Here is a 6,844-nt window from a genome sequence, read left to right on the forward strand (position 1 = left end):
CCCCATAGATTTGCCAGGCCATCTCTCTCTCTCTCTCTCACACACACACACACACACACACACACACACACTTCCCCATAGATTTGCCAGGCCATCTCACACACACACACACACACACCCTCTTCCCCATAGATTTACCAGGCCATCACACACACACACACACATACATACACGCTCTTCCCCATAGATTTGCCAGGCTATTATTGTTCCCTTTACCAGGGAGAAATAAAATCAGGAGTTGGCTACTTCTCAAATCTCAAAGATCAGTAGTCTTTTCCAGAAAAATGGGATTTTTCTCATTGGACTTAAAATTACATGAACTGGCATTTTGATGCAATTATTTGCAATTTTTTTATTGACTGCTTGCCATGTGTTGTAGCAACTTTCCCCTTAAGCCCCGAGTAGGAAATGAACTGAAAAGGACTTACACATAGAACACCAAGGAATTGGGGAGTGGAAAGAAATAACTTAGAGCTGACTGGGGGCCAGAAAAGGCTTTACTGAGGAGGTACAACGAGTTTTGAGTTTGGACCTTTAGCCAACAACTTCCACATATGTCTACAGGGGTTTAGCTTCAAGACGTAGGTGGAGCCTGCTCTTTCAGGCACATCACAGGAAGCCAGTTACTACCAGGTACTGCCACTGAAGGGTTGGCTTTTTGGGATACATAAGGAGTAAAGAAGCTTGCACTCATCACCGGGCCAGAGCCCACCAAAGAAGACTACAAGCGCGTTGTCATGGTAATTTCCAGTGGCCAGTGGCAACACTGAGATGGCCCCACGCTCTTCCACAAATCCAAGGGGCTTGTGCTCCCCTCAGCCAGCCGTAGAGGGTCTGATGCTGCATGCCTGGAGTGGGAAGAGCTGCTCAGTGGAGATCAGCATCACCGGTAATGAGTCAATAACTGTGAGCCTAGTGGCATTGATTAGTTGTGAGCACTATACCTTAATAATGCACTATATGGCTTCTGTGCTTCGATCTTGACTCCTTCACGTACTGCCCTGGCAAATGACGTAGGCAAATTAAATTACTTGGTGTCCTAAGCTCCAAGCTCCTATTCTGGAAAGTGGGGATAATTTGTGAAGTTAACTGAAATTATCCATGTTAAGACTTCACAGCATTTGGCACCTAGTAAGTGCTCAATTAATACTGGTTGCTCTTACTATAAAACTGTTATTATTGTTGCAATTCAGAGAGATTAGTGTTGGGTTTTACTCTGGAAAAGCCCAATAAAGTCAGAAGAGGGATTGACCTCGGATTAATGGGCAGAAAGTCCTATTCATACAGGTGAATCAGCAACTCCTCCATTTACTTGAAAGACACTGATCACATGTCTGCCGATTTTCAGGCACTGTGCAAGAGTCTGAGAAAAAGAATATGAAGATACGTGTTATTACAAGATCTGTCAAGATCCCAGCTCCTTGAGCTCATAGTCACAGGATCTGGTTTCAAAGAATAATGCAAGAAGGGTTTTCATACAGATTCTGCAAATGCTCATTTGTTTTATACTGAATTAATAATTTTGCTGCTTGAAATTGCTATGGTGGCTTTCTTCTCTGATCATTTACCTTTCTTCCTCTCAATGACAATGATTGCTTCTAGCACTGTTTTCGGTCATCATTACTTGAGGGCTAGCCTCGTGTGAATTACACCAAAACTCAGAGGAATGCACCACTTGTGGACTGGGAGAATTACCAGGGTCAAACCACCCAGGGTTGTCCTGAAGATTTCAAAACAGGCAGCAGCTGCCGGCGCCTGGCTATAATATTATATTAAACCTGGCTATCTTTGGGCCTTCTGACCTTCTAAAAATTCCTTGAGTATTGTTTAAATAGAAATAAACTCTGGCTTCTTACAGAATAAGTGGCAGCAGTTTAGACCCCATTCCCTCCCTAGAATGAAGCAACTACCTTTTCTCCAGAGGGGACATTTGATCTTAAAGGTTGAGTGAGTGTGTGGCAGGACCTCTTGAACAAAGAAAATAGTATGTGCCTAGAATAGAGGCATAGGAGAAAGAGCATGGCAGTGGGCAGGGGACAGCTTTAGGTACAGGAACACCTGGATTGGAAGAGAGGGGTTGGGGAATGAGCTAGAGGCAGGTTTGGGTGACATCTTGATGGATCATGTATTCTCTTGTTAGGTTTGGTCCAGAGAGCATATTTGTGGTTCACAAAGAGGACTCCTGGAGGGGTGCCTGGGTGGCTCAGTCGGTTAAGTGTCTGCCTTCGGCTCAGGTCATGATCTCAGGGTCCTGGGATCGAGCCCCACATCGGGCTCCCTGCTCAGCGGGAAACCTGCTTCTCTCTCTCCTCTGCCTGCCGCTCCCCCTGCTTGTTCTCTCTCTTTGTGCCAAATAAATAAATAAATTTTTAAAATCTTTAAAAAAAAAAGGACTCCTGGATGTTGTTTCTCTTTCTTTAGACAACCCTGGGTGCTGAGTCGGCCTCACTTTTTAATTCTTACTGAGCCGTAAGTGTTTCTTCCTGTGTAAGTTAAACTGATGCTGGTAGATCCTGATTTCTCATGACTGGCGTTAGCCTTACGTGTTCCGCGGCACCGTAGGCTGTTCTAATCATATTTTAGGAGTAGATATATTGAGGTTCAACACCTAATGTTTTCTTGGCACAAGGATGTTTACAAAAGCTAATTAGAAAATTTTGATGTCATTTTGACTAATTAGCTGTAATGACTCTCTTCATCCCTACCATTATGTGTCACCTTCTGGCAGATCACCAAACATACTCAGATGTTTACTTAGCATTTCATTTAATGGTGAACATGAGATGCTTTTGACTTATGAAAATAGCATAGAACAAATATAAGACAAAGTCCCTGTCCCCAGGGACTTGTTTCCAGATAGGATTGGAGTGTGACTCAGCATCCTTTCCTACGTGTCAGGACAGGGTGTCACTTCTATTTCAGTCAGGAGAGTCACATTTTCCATTCTTCCAGAAAAGTGGGTTTCCCATGGGACTTGAATATGGGGGTGGAGGCAGTGACTTGGTAGAATTTGGGAGGATGGTTGGAGTTGACACGGCTAAAGAGAGTGGAGACAAAGTCTCTTCCTACCAGCTGTGTGTGTGGCACTTTGTCTTCCAGTAGCTCGTATTCTTGGTGGAGTGACCATGAACATACACAGATAAGACAGAGTAATTCTAGAGTGGGGAGAATTTGTAGGTGGAGCCAAAGTAAAGAGTAGGGAATGCTTTGGGTCTTTTTAAGAGACAGCCTGCCCGGAACAAAGGTTTGGGGGGAGTAATAAATGAGAAATAAAGGAGATTGGATTGGCTGGGGAAGACTATATTTAAGGCTTCAGTTTGGACTTTAACCTGTAAGACACTTGTTCTTAAAAAATCATTAAGACTGCCTGGGTGGGGGTGGGGGGGTGCTTCTTAAAAATACAGATTCTGAGGCCCTACCCCAGACCCAGTGAGTCAGAATCTCCAGGGGGTGAAACCCAAGAATCAGTATTTCTCATGGCATCTCCAGGGGATTTGAGCACTCTCCTATGCCGGGGACAAATGATGCTGGCGGTGTGAGATCCAGAAAGCCTGGCAATGTGACAGCACTTGTGTTTTCCCCTTTGTGGAGAAAGATGGTGAGTGAAGAAGCACATTTAGGAGACTTGCTATGAGCCCTTGCTACCAAGTGTGGCCCTGGACCAGCAGCATGGGTATCACCCAAGAGCTCATTAGAAATACAGAATCTCAGGCACCACCCCAGATCTCCTGGATCATAATCTGCATTTTAACAAGATCCTCAGGGATTCATGTGCACATTATAATAGTCTGAGAGGTGATGATCTAGGTGTTAGGGAGATGTGGCAGAAAGGGTTAAGAAACCAGGGCAGGAAATGGGGACAGATAGGAAACTGGAATCTCAAGTTTAGAATGGAACCAGCAATTGGACCAATCTGAAGCTGAATGAAGAAACTGAGGCTTTTTGCTGTCCCCGATAATGGCCAGGAACTCTCCCAAGGCTGAGTGGCAGATGAGCTCTTTTTGATACAATACAGGGGCAAGAATCTCATTACAAATATAGGCAAAAAAGAAGCCAAAGATGGTGAATTTTTATTGTTAGGCTCATGACTCAGAGAATGAAGAGGCCACTGTGGAGAAAAATGCTGAATCCAGTTTCAGGTACACTGAGTTCACTACTTGAACAAGGGAAAGTAAGGAAGTCGACAGAAATGAGAGCTGAAGTCTGAAGCCAAAGAGGTAAATAATTAAGAGGACTGCCTGAGAACGAGCACACTGAATGCTTTTTCTATACAAATGTATAGAAAAAGACTTGCCAAGAATCAAGTAAAGTCAGGCTTCAAGGACAAGGTCATGTGGTGATAGTCAGTGGGTACTGAACACAACGTCAATGTCATACGGTGGCAGCACCATGGAGAAGCTGCTGAAGGTTGCAGCAACCCTTGCTTGAGAAGAATCAGAGATGTCACATTTTAGTGCTAGAGCAAGAACAAAAGAGACAGATGACTATAACCAGATCCTGAAAGGTTGGGATCATTTCAAGTTCCCTTCTCTTTTCTTAACATGCTGTGACTTTTCACGGGGCGTAGAAACTTAGAAGAGAGATGGGGGGAGTCTTCTGAAAGAAAGCCAGGTTTCACTTTGAGCCACACGAAACTGTGGGAGGAAATGTGGTTGTCCAGAGAAAGCCTAGCATAGAAGATCAAACTCTCAGTCAGAGCCAAGGCTAAGAGAACACCTGGTATGGTGGTTTGAAAATACATCCACCAGTTCTTGGTACTTTTGCCCTCGAGAGTGAAGTTTTCTTTCACCCTCTTTGCTCGGTGAGCTTGGGCAAATCAAATTAATTCAATGAACATTATTTGCCACTGAACTGTTCTGTGCCATTAAATGTCCCTCCATAAAATACAGGGGCATTTTTCCCTTGCCTCTGGTTCCAGGACAACATGAGGTATTAGTACCACCCAGTGGCACCTAATGCGATGGAGAGTGGCAGCTTGCCTCTACCCTCAGTCATCTCTCTTTCCAGCTCGTTCTTCCTTCTTCCAGGAGAATCCAATCAGTGCAGCCCCAGAATCCCTAAAACACATCCCTGTATCATTTCCACCTCCAATAACAGACCTGACGAGACAAATGTTACTGGGAGGGATTCCTTTTTAAACATTTTATTTTGAAATGACTTTAGGTTTACAGAGATTTGCAACAATAGTGCAAAGAGTTCCCATAGACCCTTCCCCCAGTTTCCTCTATTGTCGATGTCTACAAAACGAAGCAATTAGCATGGGTACAAAACGACTATCTGAACTACAGACTTTATTCAGATCGCACCAGTCTTTCTATTACTGTCATTCTCTGTTCCAGGATCCAGGCCAAGATACCACACTCCAGTCCTTATGATTCCTTAGTTTCCTGTTTTCTGTGGCACTTTCTCTGACTTTCCTGTTTGTCATGACCTTGACACTTTTGAAGAGCACTAGTCAGGTATTTTGTAGCGTATCCCTCCATTTGGGTTTGTCTGATGTTTTTTCATTATAAGACAGGGGAGAGAAACCACAGAGGCAAGGTGCTCTTCTCATCACATTATATCTGAGAGTATGTCTTAATTGCTGCTGTAATAAATTACCATGAATTTAGTGGCTGAAAATGACAGAAATTTATTCTCTTATAGTTCTGAAGGCCAGAAGTCTGAAATGAGTCTTACGGGACTAAAATCAATGTTGCCAGGCCTGCTTCCTACCGGACACTTCAGGGAGAATTGTTCCTTGCTTCTTCCAGCCTCTGGAGGCTCCCAGCATTCCTTGGCAGGTGGTACAGCACTCCAGTCTCTGCTTCTGTCATCACATTGCCTTCTCTTCTTCCATAGTCATGGAAGTATGATCTGGTCATACTTTAGGCCCATACCTAAAGTCATCTCTCTGCCTCCCTCTTATAAGAACTCTTTCTTTTTTTTTTAAAGATTTTATTTATTTATTTGACAGAGAGAGAGTACAAGCAGGGGGGGCGGCAGGCAGAGGGAGAGGGAGAAGCAGGCTCCCAGCTGAGCAGAGAGCCCGACATGGGGCTCGATCCCAGGACCCTGGGATTGTGACCTGTTCCAAAGGCAGATGCTTCACCGACTGAGCCACCCAGGCACCCCTATAAGGACTCTTAAGATTACACTGGGCCCACCCAGATAATCCAGGATAATTTCCCCATCTCGACTGCAACTGCAAAGTTCCTTTTGTTACATAAAGTGTGCCATATAACATAGTCACAGGGTCCAGGGAGCAGAATTTGGATATCATCGGGGGCCATTATTTGACCTACCACAGGCTATGTGATATCCACATGACTTATCATTGGCGATGTTAACCTTGATCACTTGGTTAAGGTGGTATCCTATCAGAATTCTCTCCGCTATAGAGTTATTATTTGGGGAGATAGGTTCCTTTAAAGACCAGAAGTATGATCTGGTCATACTTTAGGCCCATACCGAAAGTAATGATGTTGACACTGTGTAGCCATTGAACACCACTTAGATGAAGTGCCACACCCTGGCAGACCCAGTTCTAGGCCCTGCAATTGTCCCTACTCTCAGGGAGCTAATTGCCTAATTAGGACAACATTTTCAGTTTCTTTCTTTCTTTCTTTCTTTCTTTCTTTCTTTTTATTTATTTATTTATTTATTTATTTGACAGAGAGAGACAGCGAGAGAGGGAACACAAGCAGGGGGAGTGGGAGAGGGAGAAGCAGGCTCCCCACTGAGCAGGGAGCCCGATGTGGGACTTGATCCCAGGACCCTGGGATCATGACCTTAGCTGAAGGCAGATGCTTAACTGACTGAGGCACCCAGGCACCCCACATTTTCAATTTCTTAAAGAAAGCTA

Source organism: Callorhinus ursinus, unplaced genomic scaffold (assembly GCF_003265705.2).
Source record: "Callorhinus ursinus isolate GAN/ISIS: 27379988/994484 unplaced genomic scaffold, GSC_fseal_2.0 scaffold16, whole genome shotgun sequence".
In the NCBI taxonomy this organism is placed as follows: Eukaryota; Metazoa; Chordata; class Mammalia; order Carnivora; family Otariidae; genus Callorhinus; species Callorhinus ursinus.